Below are 22374 nucleotides of genomic sequence, written 5' to 3'. Positions count from 1 at the left end.
CATTAATTTTCTCAGACATTATTTGCACTCTTAAGTCTTTAGTTGTCTATTTTAAAGTTTTTCCCCTTTTATACTTCCAATACTTTTTCTCCCCACTCCCTTTCACTCATAGAAAAAGTGGGATAAAACATTATGTATGTCCGCCAGTCTTGTTCAGTCGAAACCCCTTCAGTACTAGGTTAGTGGATTAAATTGACCCCCCCCCCTCCTATTCCACCCCATTTAAACTTTTGGTTAAGCTAGTCAGTGGATGCAAATACAGTTTACTGACCGACCTGTTGTTATTCTCGTTTCTTCCTCTGCTTTCACCACTCGATGTGAAACTTATCGCGCCACAATAAATACCCCTAGTGGCGAGACAATGGCCGAGGTTTAGAGCTGATAAAGGACCCCTACCATTACGGCATGGACCCAGTATACGAGTAGGTAATAACGAATGCTTTGTTTCGTCCCCCCCTCCCTCTAAAAGGGTTGGTCAGCTAAACAAGGTGAGATTTATATGTACAACGAGGCTTTTTTGTTGTTGTAGTGTATGAATTGGTTGCAGAAACTTGGAGAAGGCAAATATCATACGGAGAAAGTCTACCGCAATTAAATCACATGGCTTGGGAGTTGTGTGTTTACGTCCTGCACACTTTGGTTGTGGGAGTGGGGAGGAATGAAGAGAGCCTGGACTGAACAATCTGATTGCGTACAGTTTTTCATATATGCATTTTCAACTTGCTTTTTTGAAACTTCAAACTGTAATTACATATACTGATATATATATATATATATATATATATATATATATATATATATATATATATATATATATATATATATATATAACAAGGTTGGCTGTCTCAATTATTGTCTCAAGTGTGTGTTCTCAGTTGTTTTTTGCTAGACACTCTCGACTGCTAATAAAAAAAAAAAATCATCAGCACTAAGAATGTCTGGGGAAAAAAAAAGTCTAGAGAGAGGCAATATTTATTTATTTATTTATTTTTCTAAGAGCGCAGCATAAAAATAGTTATTCCACTTTGATATACGATATCAAATAGTTTCCAACTTAGAATATTTTTGACTAAAAATCTCTAACTTCCTCATCGTATCAGATTCCCTTTGTTGATTCTGTTGCTCTCAGAACTGTAGTCAGTGTGAAGTTTTTGACTTCTTTTCAATGTCGATTTTCTGGAACCTAACTTTCTTAATAACGAGGTTATCTTCCTTGAAGGAATCGCTGTTCAGATCAAGCAGGTACAAGTTAAGACATTTGCCATCAACAATAATCGTATACAGATAGTTTGTGTACCACCTAGCATAATAAGTTGTCCTCAAACTCTTGATACTTCCTCAGCAACGATCCATCAGGTGCACCTGGAAACATTATTCGTGTTATAGGCAATTCGGATCTAAACCTTTCTTCCGCGGATCAATATTCCCACGGCCATTCTTATCCATGGATTATCTGGCATCACAGGAATGCTAAGTGCGATGATCCTCGCGATTTCCATGCCTCCTTACCTTGGTTAGATTGTTATGAATTCTCTGATCCAAACTGAATTAACTACTGGAACTATTTTTATTGTTACGGAGAGGCATTCATTTTCCCATTGCACTTTAAATTCTCGTCCGTCATTGATGCTTTGGTCCCCCCCCCCCCAAACATGCCAAGGTTGTAAGAGAAGAATTAAGGAAAAAAAAAAAAGCAATTGACTTTCATCAAAATTTCATCTTCTTCTTCTGTTTATAGTGAAGCAGTTGCAAGCAAACTGCACTTCCAGAACTGACTTTGAAAGAACTAAAAGCATAAAACTTGCATCATGTCCAAATGGCAGTCATGCTTTCTCTTGGCACACTTGGCAAACAATATTGACTGAAAAAAGAGCCACTTTTTGGTTTTCTTACTGAGCTTTCGTCACAGAAGTATATCGTATAGCTGGGATACTTCAAGGTCTCTTAATGCTAACAACATTTCTCCATTTATATTGTGTGTGTGTGTGTGTGTGTGTGCACGCGCTTCAGTATTGTTTCTATTCTGTGTCGCATATTTATTTTCTCCTCTTCCACTAATAAATCTGTTCTGTAGCCAAGAAAGAAGCTCATATTCGACCTACTGCTAAGAAGGGTAACAATCTTTACTATCAAAATCAGTTTCTTGCTTCAATTGTTTTTAAAGTAATGAGAAATGCATTAAAGCCAATTTCTAAACTATGAATGAATCTCGCACCTAATAAACAGTCGACAAGAACGACTTTCGTTGCCCTTGCTTATGTTGTCCAAAGACGATTGACGCCTTGTAGTGCCAAAAGGCCTCTTACTCGGGAGATGAATTTCATCGTCTGGTGTGAGATCGCTTCTCCGCTTATTGGAGGCCTCAAGTGGCTTGAAAAACTTCATGCTTGGTCTCTGGAGAAGGGTTGCCATACTGTTTACATTTGCCACTTTCTCCTTCCCGGTCATGCGTTACATATGATAATACGTGGACTTTTTTTCTATGTACTCCAGGAACTAATATTGGGCACCAAGGGGATTCATCCCCCCCCCGACTCCCTTCTGCATATCAGTAACATTCTTCCGTTTCATGCAAATTCAGTCCACAATTTTACCAATGACAGAGCATTGCATTTTTTCCCCTCGCGTTTAGAAATCGCTATTCCTTGTGGAATATCCTTCAGACAATCCAGTCTGAAGGATCTTCCACAAGCTATTTTTCACTGTGATTTTGACAACATTGTGAATATCGCTGGTTCCAAAACTTGATCCTTTCTTACTTGTTGCCAATATAAAGAATCATTTTATGCGGGCTTATTTTTTGGGATTCTCTTCTTGGGATAACACCCACCTCCAATCATTTCTGGCGTAAACATATAAGTGCCCCCGCACAGCAGTCATTTCTTCGAAAATATTACGTAGCCAATAATTCACAATTTTAAATAGTTAAAATACGATCTCAACTTCTAAAGATTTTACATACTGGAATGTCAATTATTGTCCTTATCATCAAGAGCATACATTTTAGAGATTATAATGTTCTTTTAGTTCTTGTCGAAAGTATTTTTATTAACCAAAACATTAATGGTCCAGCATGAAATCAAATTATATGAGGCATGGAAAAAGACTTTTGTAGAGTTGGCTGATGCGCGCTCAAAATGATGCGGAGAAGCAAAGTTAAGTGGACAGATGCAAAATAAAATAATAATTTTAGTGATGGTGTTTTCTTATTAAGGAAATTGATTTATTCTGGAATAGCTCATTATTATAAATGTGACTGCAAGCTAAGACATTTAAGAAATTCCAAATAATAATCATAACCGTTATTTTTAGCCTCCAATCTCTGTTGAAGTTTAAAAATACAGATGACAAAGATATGTAATCGCCTCCCTCTCTCTCTCAACACACACACACACACACACACACACACACACGCGCGCGCGATCTGGCAAACATATTTTCCTTAAGGAAAGAGCTAAACATGGTTAGAGAGCTGGTTTTAAGACAAGAACCATCTTCATCGTTTCAACCGCAAATAACATATCAGGAAACGTATGTTGTGATGATGTCATACTAGAATTTTATGCATAAACGAACAAAAAAATTGCATTCATAATTCTATATTTTATCAACACAATGCAATTGCTTTTAGATTTCATTTTTTAAATCAATTATCGGAATGAAGAAAAAATTCTTTCTTTATATATATAAGTTAAACTATAAAATAAGCCAGTCATAGTATTTGGAACTATTGAATAACGGTTTGGACAACTCTGAAAAAAAATAAAAATAAAATAAAAATAAAAAATAAATGAAACAAAATCTTATTAATTCGCTAACCTTGTAAAAGAGTCGAAGAAATTGTGGAATTGTGCAATAATTAATACGAGGGATCAACAATCGTGCTTAAGTAGCTCAGAGTAACTTTTGGCCTAGAAGAAAGCCCGTTAGACGTTTGATTTTCGTTACCACTTAAAGGACCTTTTTCAGGCCTTTTTTTTTTTTTTTTTCCCAATAAATTTTTGAGATAATCATCTTTGACACAGACAAGGAGGATTTTACTTATCGAAAGTTCAGTCTTTAATCTTGCAGCTTAGAAAAAAAATTGAGACCTTAGAACGCATATTGTTTTCCAAAATGATGCTGATTAGGATTAGGAACATAAGATGGAAGTAATTATATGCCATACTCATGTATGATAATGAACAGCGGAGACTGGATACCTGCCGATTTAGGGTTAAAAAAGTTGCCTCTACTTCCTTGGGAGAAGGAAAAGCCTTTTTTTTTTTTTTTTTAATTTAATATGCGATAAATTTCACATATAATAATAAACCTGACTGAACATTGACGTAATTTTAAAATTATTCAGATGTTTAAGAGTGAGATTATAATTCGGTTTACAGGATCACGCGCGTAGCGCTTTTTATATTCAGTATCTTATTCAATCTTTGTTAAGAATCGTCTGTCGTTGCTTCTCTTTCATTTTGGCTTCTTTGACACCTGCTTGGTTGCATGTATGAGGTGGGGGGGGGGGTAGGGAAGCATTAATATTGCATATTATAACTGAATACCACAGTAACTTGTTATTCAAACCCCTGGAAAAGAATGAAGTAAGTATTGTTTTAAATATTTACTTCTGCTTTCGTTTTTTTCCTTTGATAGAATAGTTTATTTCGTTTATAATTTTACATAATGGCTCAGTCAGTCGCTTACACACACACATGCTTACATAGATCTAACTGCTGCTTCAATATTATTTATTAAAATAAATTAAACAGATACCCAAATCGCCTTTCTTCGGCCACTGTGTTCCCTTTGAAATCTCACAAGGAAAACCATTCAGCGGACTTCAGTTGAATTCTGTTTCGGGAATATCAGCGACCAGATGGCTCTCTGTGTGTGTGTGTGTGTAAGGTGGTGTTTAGTCATCTCCGTTTATAATTTTTTCCGCGAAAGTTTTCCTGCTGCGCTTTGCAGAGTACAAGATAGATGCGCGCGCAGGACAACATTAAAAACTTCCTACAAGTTTTTCACTTTGAGGGAAGCATGCATTCGTCTTTCATTCTTTCTATTTTCGTTCAAATAATGAAATATAAAGTGAAGAAAGAAGTGCAAAAATTATGGACAGATTGCTTGATGAAATATACGAAGCAAATATATTTTAACGTAATATTTTACTAAGTTTAAAATTATACGAAACAACATATTGAAATTAATGTAATAATAATGTATTAAATAAGCAATTATGATTTAGAATTACATAGTGTTATAAGTGCAGGAGACGCTTTCATTACTGTTTTTTTTTTTTTTTTTTCTTCTTCTTGTCACGTTTTTTTTTTTTTTTTTTTTTTTTTTTTTTTTTTTTTTTTATAACGATACCATTCTGGGAAATAAGGAAAAGTAGACGTGGATGATAAATCTAGCGAAAAAGACGGATGTTACTGTTGCAATCGCGTCAAAAAGGTGGAAAGCGATGCCTGTGGGCAGTGTAATGAAAAAAAAAAAAAATCCGGTGACGAGTTTATTTTATTTTTTTTTGTTTGCCCTTTAGTTTTAATGCTATGGTGTTGGTTTATCGTTTGACCTTCCGAGACAAACTCACGATGAAGATCCTTCTGAATCATAATATCCTGCAGAGAGCAAGCATCGTCTGATTACATCATTGCCTCGAGCGTAATTCAAAATTGCTTCGAGGTGAATAAAAGTCGTTTTTACTTACAAGTGTCCTTCTCTAATAATTTCCAGTAGAAAGAGCGTGTCACAGACAGACACTGTAATCTTTGGCTTGAAATAATCTTACCTGCTTTAGTAAATCAGGTGACGAAAGATTTATTTTAGGTTTCAGATGAGAGTCTTTAAGTGACTCTTTATTAAATGAAGAGAGGATTGGCGGGGGAAAGAGGGAAGTCTTGAGCTATTTTGAAACCGAAATATACTCTAAAATTCTCAATTTTTTCCCTCTCAAGGAATAATCCAGAAACGCATAATATCACCCATCTTAGGAGCGTCTTTTTAAATGAAAGTGATAACTTAACATTAATGTAGCCTGATTAACTGAAAACCAAACTCGTTAATGGTTATTACTCTAATAATACGATTCCGTTGCACGTTCTTGTCATTTTATAAGAACACAATCTTATTACTGTTTTAAGTGACTTGTAAAATTTGTTTTGAACTATTGGATGCCGAATATTTTTTTTTGTGAATGACCTCCGCCGTAAATATTCTGAGCTTCTGCTTGACCTCTGAGGAGATCCAATTGGATTAGGTGAGTTCACTATCAAACCGCAATCACATACATCTATTTAAATCCATAGTAGCGCCATCTGGAAAGCATAAATCCGGGCGGTTAGCCTAGTGGTGCGCGCTTCGCAACCATATGGTTGGGGAAGGAGTGTTCTAGGTTCGATTCCCGCTGACGACGTGAGCTTAAGAATCCTCCTTAGCCAAATTAGCCGATCATGGACGCGGACAGCGGGGTTTTTCCCTCAGTTTATTCTGGAGTTTTTCCTCTCGCAAAGCAGGCAAACCAACCCCGTGAACACACGCTTTGACAGACATGGGATACTACCGCGAATAAGGAGCAACCAACCTATTCTGCGAGATTATCGGTTACGGAAGCTTACGCGGTTAAATGTGTAGGCCTGCGCGAAAGCGTAACATACGATGATATGTATGACTGCCCTTTACAAAAGGTCGTAAGCTTATCTTACATTAGTACTGAAGGGGCTAATAATTTTTTTTTTTTTTTTTTAATTGCTTATATATTTTTTTTCATTCACGTTTTACTTATTCCAGAAACCAGTTCAGCTCTACAGACCAACATGGAACTTTTTCGAGCCATCAGACTCCAATAAACGAGACGGTGATCTCACACCGGGCTATGAAATTCATCTAAAGACAATCCCAAACATCTATGCTCACGGCAGGATTCGAACCCACAGCTGGCTGGCTGGAGAGCGGATATGTTAACTAATCTACCAACCAAGTCGCGCGTTCTGCTGTAAATTTGGTATATTTATTATTATTTTTATTGAGTTTTATTGAGTACGTCTCATGTTAAAATAGTTCTGTCTCTGAAATGCAAAAGCAATCTTCGAAAAAAATCAACGGAAAGTAACCAAATAAGAGAAAAAAATGCATGAATTCAGTTTAGAGGCTGACTCTAAACACACTATTCTTTAATGGTGTACAGGAGGGGGGGGGGGGAGGGGAAGAGGAGGAAGAATGAAAGGAGAGCCAGATGAACTAAAGAATGTGATAAGACACGGAGATATATGCCAGTAATAGTCTATCTAGCAGGGAGGGCATGGAAATAATAGCAGTACTGGCCTGGCGTGTGTTGAGGTTGTGCTAGGAGAGCGTGCAAATCTCTCTAATCGCTTCATGTTTTGCCTTGCGTCTCATTATAAATTCTTATGCTGTTATCGGAGTCTCCGAAACAGATAAAGACATAGAAGCGGGCCCCTATAAACGATACCTTTATTTGCTAAATCAGACGGTGCCCCCGTTGATTCACTCAAAGTTACGACCACGGGCTAGTGACCCTGCTATTACAAATACCTCGAATGTTTCGGCACAAAAGCCCTCATTAGACTCATGCACAGTTCACTGTCTGATTACAACATCATCGTGGCCTCTGGCGTATCACAGCGATAAAGGCGCTGCCAGATGGAAATCGTCACTGATAGCTGCGCGGCTAATAAAATAGTAGTCCCCAAGCTACGAATAAAACTGATAGTAATGAAAAGTAATAGCGACATTCCTCAATGATATTTTAAGGGTCGTTATTGGTGCTAATACAGAATGCTACCTCTTAAAATCGCGCTACTGAGTAGTAAAATAATACTTTACTTAATAATGGAGAATAAACAGCCCTTAGGAGATTTCTCTGCCTTCTTCGAAATTACTGTAATTGTAATTAGAAGTGGCCACTTGCCTGATAATTAATGACTAGTGTTAGTTACCAAGGTCCCTTATGGTGGTGGGGGGAAAAAATCTCTGATTGGAGATAAAATGAGAGCGGGTCACGCACGTTAATATGTGCTCTAAAGAATGATTCACTGATCTTAACTATTACTCCAATATTAACTCAAGGAAATCATTGATTTCGCACAGAATTTGCTTCAACGTCCAAAGGTTTTTAACTGGATGTTTGCATGATTACGAAACTACTCAGTTATTCGCTAGAAGACTCATTACTTAAGAGTAACTTTGGTAAAAATCTAAGTTATATCTCGAAGTGATCAAACTTGATTCTAAAAATACTTCTAATATTTTATTTTTCATGTCAAAACCACTGAGCTTATCTCATCGTGCACAACACTTAGTATCAGCAATAAAGCCAGATTTAAAGTCAACTGAAAAATGTATAACACGTATATGCTTGCTTCGAGTCTCGAAACTGTTAAATTCCTTTTCTAGGTCCTTTTTTTTTTAAATGTAAATTAAATTCCGTTTGCTTCATAGCTCCATCGAAATTAATCCTCAATTATATCCACACTATTCGAATCAGTCTGTTCTGCATCCGACACCATAGATGTTAAAATTAATTAACGTTTTAAAGAATAATTAATTTTGAGCCTTCTTAGCCCAGTCATTTTTGCAATGACCTTAGGTTTGAAAGACTTTGGTTCGAATTCTCTGCAGGACACGAAGAGCTTTTGTCAGGACTTTTCACCTGAAGGTGAGTCAAACCGGTCTCATCGCACAGTTTTTTTGATTCCCGGACACTCGATTTTTTCATTCCACAAAACAGTCAGAAAAACACACTCGTATAAGACTACGGAAATAATGATTAACCATCCCATTTGCACGGTGTGGGTGTTCGCGTATGCATGAAACAAAAGAAGAAAAAAGAGTCATCCCATTCTGTCTAATTCGGCTTCGAACATCTGATACAAAGTGGACCTATGGGTAAACAGAAATTACGATCGTATCATTCTCTGCATCATAAAAGTTCCATTGAGCACCCACACGACAAGTCTTTTCTGAATTCCACCCAAGAAAGGTTGCGAACCGTGTACGAGTTATAAGACAAACAAAATAATAATAATCCGAAAACTTTGCTTTAGAGATTAATCCACTTTAGGCCTCCCATAAGGTGATAGTTTGGCATCGGACGACGGAGAAATTCTGTATCATTTTGTAAAGACATGCGCAAACAGCAAATGCGAAAACAACGTGCCTGGTTTTCAACGAACGGACTGCCATTTGTTTGGTTAACCAGCCCGATGCCAATAACCCGTATTTTCAAACGATTTAAAAATTATGATTGGGATGGACAAGAGGGAGAATTAACAGGAAAAATAACAAAAATATTTTGAATTATTTTTTAATAACTGTCTTTTGCTCCAACGTACTTATAAACCAATTTTTTTTATTCAATGCATTTAAATCTGACTAGTTTGTATTTAAAACTGCATTAAATTAAACCAATTAACGAAATTCATTCCTAGTATTTTTACGATTCACTAATCTGCCGAGAATTGCTTTCAATTGTTATTTTTTGGCTCAACGACGATGTCTGAAATAAAGCCAATAGTCACTTTTAAAGGCTTTTAAAGAATACTCCTTGAGAAAAAAGTAAGTTATATATGTGTGTGTGTGTGGAGGGGGGGGGAGGGGAGAGCTACACCGCATTCATCCAGCAGTAATCTCTTCCTTTATAACAACATTTCAGTGCTTTAGTTTGAAGTAGTTTTCAAACTTAAATTGAAGTTTTGAATGCAAATTGCTGATTATTTTAACTTGTGTATCCCGAGAAGTGAACGCTGCAGAAGAGGCGAATAGGAACTACCATAATAATTACACGTTCTGCATTATCTCCTCGAACCTGCAGGATAATTACAGCTTACCAACCCTTTTGGGTACTACTGTAAATCACACACGCGTTTTCTCCGACTCGGCAACGGTAACTGTGGTATTCGTTACGTCATCCAGAAGAATCTTGCGGCAGACGTTCAGTGACCGACACCAGCCATAATCCTGTTTTCTCTCTCTCTCTCTCTCCAGCCCGACATTATAACGGACCTCCACCTGGTTCGCTTGCACCTGACCCTAGGGTGCATGGGCATCACTCGGAAGTCAGGCTAAGACCCAACGTGACCTTGAATACAGCCGGTAGGGAGGGCAATAGGAGGACTGGCAAGTTTCCATCTCTTCTTTATCCCCCCCTTGTCTTCCTTCCCCCAGTTCTGTGTCTGGTCTACTGCCTCGGTTACTCCAAGCTCTTAGCTTCACTCAGTGCTTGGTTTTCCTGAATAATTAGCGAGCTGTAGGCATTTGTCATCGCGCTTTGCTGTCACTAGGCAACAATCTCAAATCACTACAAGCAAACGAAATTAACACAACGTGCTGACTGGCATTAAATAATTTCATTTATTTCTTTTCATTGTTGGCTTTGTGCTGCCAATTGACAAAGAAGATGGTTTTTATACCTGTCGTTAATGCTATATATAACACAAAGATAAACATTTTAACGACGTGTCTCGCTTCATTCTATGTAGGTTCGCAGTCCTGTGGCACAGTGCATCATGATGGAACGAATTTTGTAGCGCAGGTCAACTCATTATTTGAAGAGACGAGCAGGTGACCAGATGGCATATATTTCGCATCAGACTCGACTTGTGATGGAATATTTTTGAGCATCCAATGAGGTTAAAACTTTGTGTTCCATTTTACAAATTTCGTATACAGTTTTGGCAATTAGAACTTCTAACGCCTGAAAGATGACTAAAAAATAAACAAATTAAATAATGGCTGCTTCTATTTCTCTTAGCAAATTACGAAAGGTCTTTTCACCAAGTGATTGTAGGCATGGAAAGTACTTGTATTATTCTCCCACTTTCTGCATTCTGGGAGCATAGCAATAATCTAGAGAGTCAAAGGAAAGCCTGTAATATCTTTAATAACACCGCATGGCTTCGATAGAGTAGCAACAGTGTAATAACGATCTTGTTCCCATCCTATCTGTGATGTTCTTCATTCTCCCCGTTGTTATTACGAAACTGGCTTCATTAACATTTATTTACTAGACTCAGTGTAGGTGTGTTATTATAAAAAGAATGTAGCTATAAAAGTCTTTCCAAACGTTTGATTGAAATGATAAAAATGATGCAACTATTACTTGTGACGTATGTCACTTTTCTTTCCCATCGTCTTTCTACGGGTATTATCTGCGCTATCGATTATGACTCATTCGTAGCTGTGGAAAATTTTCTTTCAAATCAGGCGCCAAAAACCCAGTTATGATGCACTCCATTTTTCTTAGTTTCTATATTTAACAGTATATTCCTGCACATGCGTTTGAATTCAATTTAATATATTGAAAAATAAATAATAGTCTTTGAGGGAATTTAAACCAAAGATCTCGGAGCGCTAGTTAAGCAGTGGAACAAACAAATCAAGAAGGATACAACGAAATGAAAAGGATACAGTGAAATAATTAAATAAATATTTATCGGTTTTATAAGTTCGGGGATTGTTAATAAGGAATTTAATAATAATAATAAATGACTTTTTAGGCATCACTTTTTCGGAAGATGAAAAATTGATGGGAAGTAAATATCAGTTAATATTATAGATAGATGACTTGCATGGGGAGGGGGGGGGGATAGACATGATTCCCTTCGATCTACTGATTACCAATAGAAAAAAAAAACTGTTTTGTACTGTAAAGTACGGTTCTCGCATATTAACCATTTACGTATGATCAGTAATCATATTTATAAAAAAAAAAGTGGAAAGGGGGAGAGTCGTTACGTGACTGTTTTTGCAGGAACACCGATTTTATTACGACGATCCGTTTACGTCAAAATAAATAAATAAAATCACGAACAGAGTTAATAACCTTGCCATCCTCCTTTAAACTGGAATCAAAATATATTTAATTCCAGCAGTTAGTCGTTAATATCTGTCTCACGCACTGGGAGTGTAGCGTGTAGAGTTTTTAGGCCAGTATTTAACCGAATTAATTATCTAGGACTATGGCAAGTTGATTTATCCTCAATTCTAAGTTCCATTCTGCCATTTTATTTCGCTGTTGAGAAAGCCCAGTGACGTATCGACCTGTCAACTCGGACAGATAGATAGATCGAGTACTCCACCCGATACGACTTAATAGAATATCACGAAAACGAAATTCTATCTCATAGGAATTAACCTAAACCCTACGCTACATAAAACTACGCCTACGTAGAAAAACGCACGTAAAAGACAGGGTCGCGCCATTTATAGTATTTTAATAATAGAAATGTACAAGATAATAAAAATTAACATTTTGCTGTATCATAAGTGACGTAATAATCCAAACATTATTTCCTTAACAATGTAATTTGTTGCAATTGAAATTCAACAATTGAAGCAATTACTGGCTTTCACTGCCTTTAGTCATTTCTAATGAGATGGCAAATAATTGCTTTTATATTAACAATGAATTCTCATTCTATTGAATGAAAGAGTCACGAGCATTCTTTTAACACTTGCACACTCTTCAACGTATGTATTCTTTTTTGAATGCTTACGTACATTGAATTTTAGAATTAAAAGTCAGTTGGCGCTTCGTTTTTTCATTTATTCCAACATAGATTTCGATGATAAGGGCAGGTAAGTCCATCACGTGTACCAAACGAAGCACCATTTTCCAAGGGCAATCATTGTTGCGAAATCTATTGCGTCATTGGTTATTATTGCCATTCTATGGGCGTGTTAGTTTTCCGCTGGCTATGACTATAGGTGGGGCTTTGAGCAGTCAGTTTTACCCCTAGGTTACTAAACGAGCTGTTGACGTTTATTTGAGAGACATTTCCTGGTATCAACCAAATATTTCTCTTGCTATTAGCAATGCAAGCGCTGAAAGAAGAAAAAAATAAAGAAACCTAACATTAACAGATCTCATTGAAAATCAAATAAGAAACAAAAGCAAACATTGCGGTTAAGAAATTCAGTTATAAAGATAATCAGATAGCAACAATAAGATAGCAGTTTCCTGCTAATATTTGAAAATCAGATAACATTCTATTGTTTAACAAGAACAATAGAATTCTGTTATACACTACTGTTAAAAACTGAATGTTGGATGACGTATTCAAAAACATGTTCAAGATTTCTTCGAGAAAATTTGTCATTCAAGTGTTGACTAGTTTAGTAAGAAGGTGCTATATTTTTTATTAAGAAACGAGAACCCCAAAGTTTTACAATAATTTGCGCCATAATTATAATTTTTATATAAATTATTGAATAAACTTATATGCAAATTAAAGATTTTTTTAAGTATTTTTGAATTAAACGACATTTTAAAGTATTCAATAAAGTTTTCTTATACACCTTTTTTTTATTAATATAACTTTTCTAGTTTAATTCTTGAGAAAGTTTGGTTCATTTTTTCAAAAAAAAAAAAAAAAAAAAAATCGACCGTGAGATGCGGTGATTGATTCATTCAACCCAATACTCTTGGAGGGTAATGGATGGCAATGCTGTAGCCAATGAAGTTCTAACTGAGGCTCGGCTATTGCTGTTATCCTCCTGCCATGATCAGAGCTTTAATTGCTCAATACCACCTTATCCATACACTGTCCTCTACAGATAACGGGGAAGATGAAAAGCATTCTTGCTTCGCCCCTTTAAGCCAGTCCTTATAAGAAAGTAAATTGTTGCTGACTAGAGCTTTTAGCTCAATAACACCCCATCCACACAGATTTACTTCATTCAGATGACGGAATCAAGGATTCGGATTCAGTCCATCGCCCAGTTCTTTTAAGAACTTAAGAAAGTAAATTGTATAGAAAAATAGCATACTGTTTCTTTTAAATTATTAAACTGCACTTATATTTATATTCCGTACGGATTATAAAATATAAAATACAATTATAAATGTACTTAAGAACATTGGATAGCTGCGCAAACGCATGCGCTGATTATTGTGCGCAAGCAGAACCGACTGTTGTCGTAGACGTATGAAAGTATGACGTCACAGCTGTCTTCGACAACGAAACAAAACTTTTGGATAATATAGAGCAATGGGTTGGCCATTTATTAGGCACAAAAGATTGATTTTATATACAGTACAAGGAAAGGAGTATGGCGTTAGCAACATGCAAACATCCGGGTAGTGGATTAATGGATTCCGAGAGCCATGTATCGTTAATGAACACCGAAGCTTCAATACTAAATGTTTAATTTGATTTTGGAGTTTGATGGTAATATTTGCTCACTTCCTGAATACATAGGAAGGAGGTCAAGAGTAGAATATTCTCAACACGAAAGCCTTGAGGAAATCGAAATAGAGAATAGTTAGACGGTGAAGGCGATTAGGTATAATTGACTCCGTGACCTTTCTCTAATTAAAAACAACAACAAATCCATTTTCCCACAATCATTAGCGAACAAAAGAAGGGCCCACTTGTTTGGAACGCCAACACAAAGGGAACCGAAGCACCCAGTCATCAGGATTGAGATCAAGGGAACTCCAATGCAGTCTTCCTCGTGTTATATTGCCCCTTGTGGGATATGAAATAAGCACGCGCTCAGTTCTAATAATAAAAAAAATATTTTTTTCCATAAAGGAACGACAAAAGGAATTTCTTAGGAGGAGGAAAAGCCACGTGGAGGTGTCAGCTAAACAAATGACCGGGGGATGGAAAGAAAGGGAAATCAGGTACCGAATCTCCAACGCTGCAACTCCAGACACCACAATTACGACAAGCCAGCAGACGAGGTTTGTTTACCCCGCAGTCATCGGCGTTCAAAAATGCAGCTGCTGAGAGAGAGAAGGTAGCATTAAAAAAATGTGGAAACCGCAGAATATCATCATCGCTCCATCTTGGTGATAAAAAGGTAAAGTTCACTACACTGACTTCCTGCACGTGGCCCACGAATCCACTGAAGGTGGTCCAGAAATTTCCAATGTCTTTTACCGTACAGCGCTAGACGCCATATTAATTGCACCCTTAGGAGAATAATGGGAGTTGTGGTAACGTCATGGATACTTTTAATAAGCGGAATGGTTTTAATATTACCTACGATACACGCACGCATTAATGAATATTGCTAATATTATTACTCTGGAATTTTACTAAAATATTACTGCGTTTTTTTTTTTTTTAATGTTAACTGAATATATGTGTAATTTAATAACCATATAATAATTGGTTTTCATACAGGGCACGGGACTTCTAGAGAGTCTTTCTTCGCACTCTTCATAGCTGTGGGAACTGCTACAACGAAAGGGTGAGGAGAAGATGGAGACAGTCAAAAACAGCAGGTATCTTCTTGTCAGTTATAATATTCATCTTTATTATTATTATTATTATTTATAAGTAGCAAATTATACTTTAATATTTACTGAATTATTATTTCATTTATTTGTAAGGGACATTATACTCTCTGATGTCGTCTTAGATGGAATAAAAATCCTTAGGCTACGTTTGTTCCGATTTCACCCCCAGGGGGTAGTATATAGTTTGCCTATTGGATCCACTGGTATATAATGGAAGAAAGCTATTTATATATCTACAGTTTTTTTTTTTTTTTTTTTGTGCTATTGCGAAATGAGACATTTGGATAGATTTTTATTACGTCCAGCCAAAGCAAAGGAATGACATGGGCGGATGGACAAAATGAATCTGTAGGGCTTACGCATTATGGGGTTTCCAACTGTCGTGATAGCGAATTACGTTGCTATACAAGAATGCTATTACCAAACACCTTTCCTTATAGGGAATGCATGCAATCATTTCGGCATTTCATTTTTTAGCAATTTTTTCTGAAATTCATGAATTTGTCAAAATTGCGTATAATATATATAATTTAGAAAATAAATGTTATTGAGGATCCAAAAACTTGATCGTCAGTATAAATAAATAATCTCAATACTCACGATGTCCACTCAAAAAAAAAAAAAGTATTTTATTATAATAACACATATATTAAAACTCTATAATATACGAGCTTTGAATTCTTTTAGGAACATACCAGCCAGAAATTAACAGGAAATGATAAAGATTCGAATTCCACTATGGACAGAAGTTTGTGCATATATGTAGGTGGCAGATGATTTTCATCTCCCGGTGTGTGACACCAATACCCAGATATGGCTTTAAAGGAAGCCATATCAGGGTATTGATTAGTGTCTACAGCAAGAGAATCTGATTATCTAAACCTTAGTCTAACTTTTAATCGTGGCTGACATTATTATTTAAAAAAAAGGGGTAGAGAACTTACTAAGTTTGTTACAAGAATTATTTAAAACTAGGATAGCTACAAGTCATATCTTTCAACAGATTTTAACTCATATGAGAATAACAACATTACTTAGTCCCCTGAAGATTTCATACCACAACGGACGGAAATGCACGGAGAGGATTGTAATGCTATATTCAGTTCCGGTACAAGCTAAAATACACAAACATATGAAACAACAGGAAATCCTTAGCGAATTTGACCAGCTCATCGGCATGCTTACCTCCTTCAGGTGAAAAAAAAAAAATAATAATTATATCCCATTAAACAATCCTGTGTAACGAAGCAAGCCAAATGCATAGAAAACAAGTCATTTGGCTGTAACTTAAAAAGCAGCTACTTGATGTAAAGTCCTTTCCTGAAATTCAAGCAATACAATAATAGCGGAAACTCCGACAGAACTAATCAATGCGCTAATGAAAATATCATCCATGTAGTCCCTTCTGAATTGCAGCAAATCTTCTTCTAGTACTTGGCTTCTTCTTTTTTTTTTTTTTTTTTTAAGCATTAAGGAAACCATTAACTCTTTCATTGCCTAAAAATTCAAATACAATTTTTTCTGATGATAACTTACCGTAATTTAGCTTTTCTTGATCTTTCACATCACACAAAAACCTCTAGAAGATATCGCTGGCTTCCTGTATATCGATTTCGGAAGTATTTTTGTAACCAAAAGGAAGTTAATATTTTAGTCATTAACACTTAATCGAGTCTTATGGATCTCAAAATGATCCCCCCCCCCCCATTTTTATTTTTACTTTCATAATTTTGTGATATTCGGTCAAGAAGAGATTTTTCTTATAGGAATTTAACTTCTAATATTTCTTAACACACACGTACATAGGAACGCGCATACAAAATAGGGGTGTGGGATTTATCGTTCTCGGCCCATCTCCTTCACTCTGAGGACCAATCTCTTCCTGGAAGTTTTCTTGTGTTGAATTCTATTTTGCATGCAGAATGTGTGCGATGTGGGAAGAACAGGCACGTCGTACTACAGCCCAAAAAATCATTCATTAATTAAACGTTTCCAAACTTAATCTTTTTAAAGTTATTGTGTCGGTTCATTTTGTTCCTTCAGCGTCTCAAATTCTGCGAGATATTTCCCTTAATAAAACTTGCATAACCCTTTGGCATGCGTTTTTCGTATGTATAAAAAGCAGTGCAGTCATAGGCCTCTATGACCGCTTGCCATTTAGCTTATAAATCTTGAGAGGTGGGGCTGTTAGGCTCTTCGTCTTTTCTGACATTCAAGATAAGGTGAAAGGTTCCAGCAAGAGGAAGTTCGTCATCCAGACATATTAGCAGTGCTAACACCAGCTAGTACGAGCTTCGAATGGTACAACAGAGCTGCCGTGGTCTTCGTTTGGAGTAGATATGGATGAGAATTATCAAGGCAGAATGCAGTGCGTGATAGAAGTTATAGATGCTGATAAAAGGTGCTAAAAAAAACTTCCTAAGCCATAGATACTTAGTTCCTTGTCCTAGAAAATTGACAACCTCATTTCTCCGAGGTTTTATCATCTTAGAATCCCCCTGCAGTCCTTAGCTAAGGGGCGAGCTGCATCTGCGTTTTTTTTTTCATTTTTATTTTCAACTATCGTTGCTCTTACCAATTTCTAAAGTGAAAGCGATCGCACATTCTCTCGCATTCTCATACAAATATGAAGGGAGGTGTCAAGAATCGTACACTTTAATCAAGGAAAAAAAAAAAATTGCTTTCTTCCCTTTAGGCGAAGCCATTTGTTACATCCGGGCGTTGTGTTAAAGCGGTGATGGGTCAGGCCATCAGGCTTTTTACCCCGCCACCCAATGTAAGCATGCAGAAGTAAATGTTTGGCCTAGTGAAGGTGATAGCAGTTTTTTTTTTTTTCACTTTTTTTTCTCTTACGCATTTTCCTTTCTTATTGTAGCGAAGGATTTTGATTACAACAGTCGTTGGGAGGATTTTTTTTAAGGGCAGGAAGGTATTCCAGAAAAAAAAAACCTCATTGTTTATGATTTTCAATGTTTTTTTCTCAGTGAGATAAATTAGCAACTTCAGCAGTCGTTTAACCTTATTTCGAAACACTTAAAACGTCCGCAGCCATTCGTTACAGTAAGGATTTTGGATCCACAAGAAAAGACAACGTTAATGTATCCTAAGCCTACTCATTCACTGTTCTCCCTTTACAAAAAATAAGTTTCGAATTATTAATTTTTAATTAACAATCACTGTCATCAGAATGTCATCAATCACGTGACATATCCAAGACGGAAGCTGCCCATGGACATCACTAGTCATCTGTTTCTACCTGTATTTTTTTCATAACTCGCTACAGGGCTTTTGTTTGGGGTTAGGAAGCTAAACAGGTGTATTTCATTTATGGTACATCCCCCTATGTTGTTGGTGTTGATTTGCGCAAAATTTCAGTCCAAACGATGTCGTACAAATTACACAAACACGGGAGAATCATCATCTTTCCGTGTCCCATTTCAGGTAGCACATCCTTTCGCATTAGGCGGAGGTTTCCAAGTTGAAAACTCTCATCACACGAGGTGGAGACTAACCCACAGTTATGTTCACACCGTGATCCACATTTTGTACAACAATAAAGGAGGAGGAGGCTACTTGGTAGCATCTTCAATAAGAACTTAGTTGAGTAAATAGTTAAGAACGTACTTCCTGCTTGCTCTTCTTAATAACAGTAAGAAACATTCGGTGTCATTGTGCTCACTATGTGCTCTCCACCCAGCATCCTAACGACGCCATCTGTTTGTCGTAAGAAATGAGAAATGTAGGCTTATTTTTTGTGTGAAAGAATGAGGTAATACGTACAAAAATGTGATATAAGAAACAGCAGACTCTTTAAATTTCAAGTCATGTAAAATTCCAAAAGATCCATTGCTTTAAATTTGAACTCGGGATTATCCAGGAAAATGCGAAAAAAACATTATGACTGGTGTTATCATAAATGACGCTAATGTAACTGAAATGGATCTTGTTAGAAAACTGCTAAGAAATGTGAAACAATCTGAAATTTATTTTCACAAGGATTATTTACAATGAATCAGAATAAAACGACATCACCAGGAAACAATGACCGATTTGCTTTCGTAATAATACTATAGTAACAATGAACTGTTATTTCCATTACAACAATTAAAATTCCAGTTGTTACAAACGATTGTTTTATAATCTTGTGTGTATGAAAGTATTTGTTCATTGTTGTCCAACTGTGATTTGATCATTGTTACAAGAGATTTTATCTTGGATTATGATAAAATTCTTAAAATATATGTTAATCAACTTACCATCTCAAGAAATTTAAATGAAATATATAGGAATTCATGTAGGAATAATGGTTGTCCATAGAAAAAATAGCAAATAAAATATCTAAACCGCAACAGAATATTTTTGAATAACTTATCATGGTGCATTAGACTGGTTTCTTTCATTTATTCTTAAAAAAAAGAAGGAAGTAAAAAAAGTAAGAAATTCTGAGACAGAAGCACATGTTTTCCATTCCTATCGCCAAATTTGTTTTTGATACGTAGACTGTTTGGAACAACTTCATACCTGGGATAATAACAGTATCCCTCCCTCTAATTACCCCCTGTAACCTGAAATTATCTCAGTGTATCGCTTCCAACCAGCCCAATGTCGCTATCTTCAAGGGTATGTTCGAACCCACTATATTTATATTCACAGGTGGCTTTGTGTAATTACCACACACGCTCTTAAACAGTTTGTCCTATTGTATCCCGGGCATATTTTCTGTTTTACTTTTTTTTTCTTTTTCTTAATGTAGAGTTTTGTAGCCTCTGATGACATCTTAACAGAATGCGAGTCCACTTTTTCATACGACTTTAACCAGCACCTTGATTACGGTGATTTCTTAGACGCAAAAATATCTCAAGAAAATCCGATATCTATCATTAATCTTTATTCAATTTCCTTGTTTCTTAACCTATACCCAAGTAACAACTTGCTATAAAAACGTGACCTACCACAAAAGAGGAGGATTCTTCGGAAGAAATGGTTTTGAAAGGTACCATTAATTTTCTTAACCACGAGGTTGCGCAGTCCTGGAAAATTAAACATAATTGCACTCCTACAATTCCCCCCTCCGCTTTTCCCCTCATTTGGTTGCTTTAACACTGAAGTGGGTGTCACGCACTGGGTTTGAAGAGTAGCCATCCTCGACACCAAAATCGGTAGGTTTGATTTCGAACCAGTAAAGAATGAAGGTGAATGGCCGATCCATTAGATGCTATAGCGTATCATCAAAGCTTTAATTAATGAATACAATGGCACGCGGTTGCGTGTCTCGCACAGATCTACGTGGTTTCGCGTGATTGTGCGTTTATATTGTTGGAAGTTGGGTTCAATGCTCATGTTAATGACGTATCTTGGAAGCAGTGGACACTTTCCACACTTCGATTTAAAAATTAACCCTGAGGTTACCTACTGGGTATTAGGGGGGATGCCATACCTGTATGGAATTGCAGTTATTTGTAAATTAACTTATTCTTTCCACTTGGAATGATTGTTTTTCAAGTTTTGGTCTTTTATTCTGTAAAATCCCGAAACCTTCAGGGCATCAGCCTTTTTTTCATATAAAAGTCTTTTTTTGTTGTTTGTTTTGTTTATCATTCTACTGATTTTTCCCCCACTTCCACTTGTGAAATTGAGAAATACACCAAAGCCAAGCCTTCTAGATTATTGTAGTTACCAGAGTTCACTAGGCGTTTACTCCAATTTAATTACCACTTCCATTTGGGCGGTTACCCTTTCCCAACAGTATGTAGTCATGGTTACCATCGAGTGACCTATAAAAGCGTTAATGGTCACTTGGGTAAACAATTGCAACCCTTTCTTCTCTAAATATAATGCATAGCAGTGACGCGTAGGTGGTAATATTAAGGTCTTTCGCTTTACAACTTACTTAGAGAAACAGAGAAGCACCTAAAGTAGGAATGGAGGACTAAGCGTAATCCGGTTTTTGATTTGCTGGAAAGGAGGTGTTATTTCATTAAATGAAATGATACGATACGATTGCAATATCAGCCAGTACTTCTTTTAGAGATGGTTGTATTCATAATTCATTGCATATTAACTTGCTGTTGGCAATTCCATATTGTTGAGCTCATCTACCGTGAAAGATTACTCAAAACAACAGACTTTAGATTTTCTCTATCTTACGAGAAAATCTAAACAAATAAAAAAAAAAAAGATGCTCCTATTATTATTATAGAATAATACAAACAATTTGGTGTATGAACTGTATCTATAAAAAAAAATTAAAATATTCTTTTTTCTCGTATATATTATTCATTATATAAATAATCTATTTATTTTAATTACTTTTATATATCTAATTTTATAAGTTTTGTTATATTTCCAGATCTGTAGGAATTTCTGGAACCAATCAGCAGTTTTTAAATTAGTTACTGAATACGGCTGATCGAGTTATCTAAGCTTCTCCATATAATAAAGAAGAAATGCAAGGTTGCTTACAGGGTTTATTATAATCATGCAGTCGGATTAAGGCTGCTTAAGCAAATAAGCATGTTAACATAAATAAATAAACATAAATACTATATATACATTTTTAAAATTAGCGTACTTTCAAAGATATGTCGATTGTAAGATAACATCCATGTGTAGATTTGACTTACAAGTTGAAATTTTGTTTTGATGACCAAAATGTTTTCATATTTCTAAATTGATTTTATGTTTCTTATATATATTTATATATAAACTATTATCCAATTTTATTTGTTAAAAAAATGAAAATAAATTTATCTTCGAATTAATGACTGGAAGAGTGTAGATTTTATTTTTCACGGAGGAACAGACACATCCAAGCTATTAAATCGAAGGATACGTAAATAAATTAATTACTATCTTCATCAATAAGCTTCTCACAGGTTAAGCTCATGTTGCTTAAAACATAGAATATATAATATATTCTATGTTTTCTAGATTAGATTTTATATAATATTCTGAATATTCACTAGAATCTAGTAACGTCAGTAAGGATGATATTACTAGATTGATTGCTGAATCTGAGAGTCGAAATCCTGGTGCGAAAAAAAAAAGAAGAAAAGAAAAACTGAAGTATGTATTTTCTTCCAGAGACGCTTAAAATCCAGTTGACTTCACTTCCCATT

General features: G+C 35.9%; 1 long non-coding RNA gene across 1 annotated transcript in view; it reads left to right on the top strand.

The window, feature by feature from the left end:
* LOC150107324 (uncharacterized) overlaps positions 1-21716 on the top strand; it is a 28465-nt gene extending 6749 nt beyond the window's left edge. The window contains exons 2-3 of the long non-coding RNA XR_016548225.1: positions 15141-15241; positions 21606-21716. This is a non-coding gene — a long non-coding RNA (uncharacterized LOC150107324). The remainder of the gene's footprint in view (positions 1-15140; positions 15242-21605) is intronic.
* Positions 21717-22374: the final 658 nt, after the last annotated feature.

This window comes from Typopeltis vanoorti, chromosome 4, assembly GCF_054136105.1.
Source record: "Typopeltis vanoorti isolate ZY-2024b chromosome 4, IOZ_Tvanoo_1.0, whole genome shotgun sequence".
NCBI classification, from domain to species: domain Eukaryota; kingdom Metazoa; phylum Arthropoda; class Arachnida; order Uropygi; family Thelyphonidae; genus Typopeltis; species Typopeltis vanoorti.
This window is presented reverse-complemented; position numbering and strand designations above follow the sequence as displayed.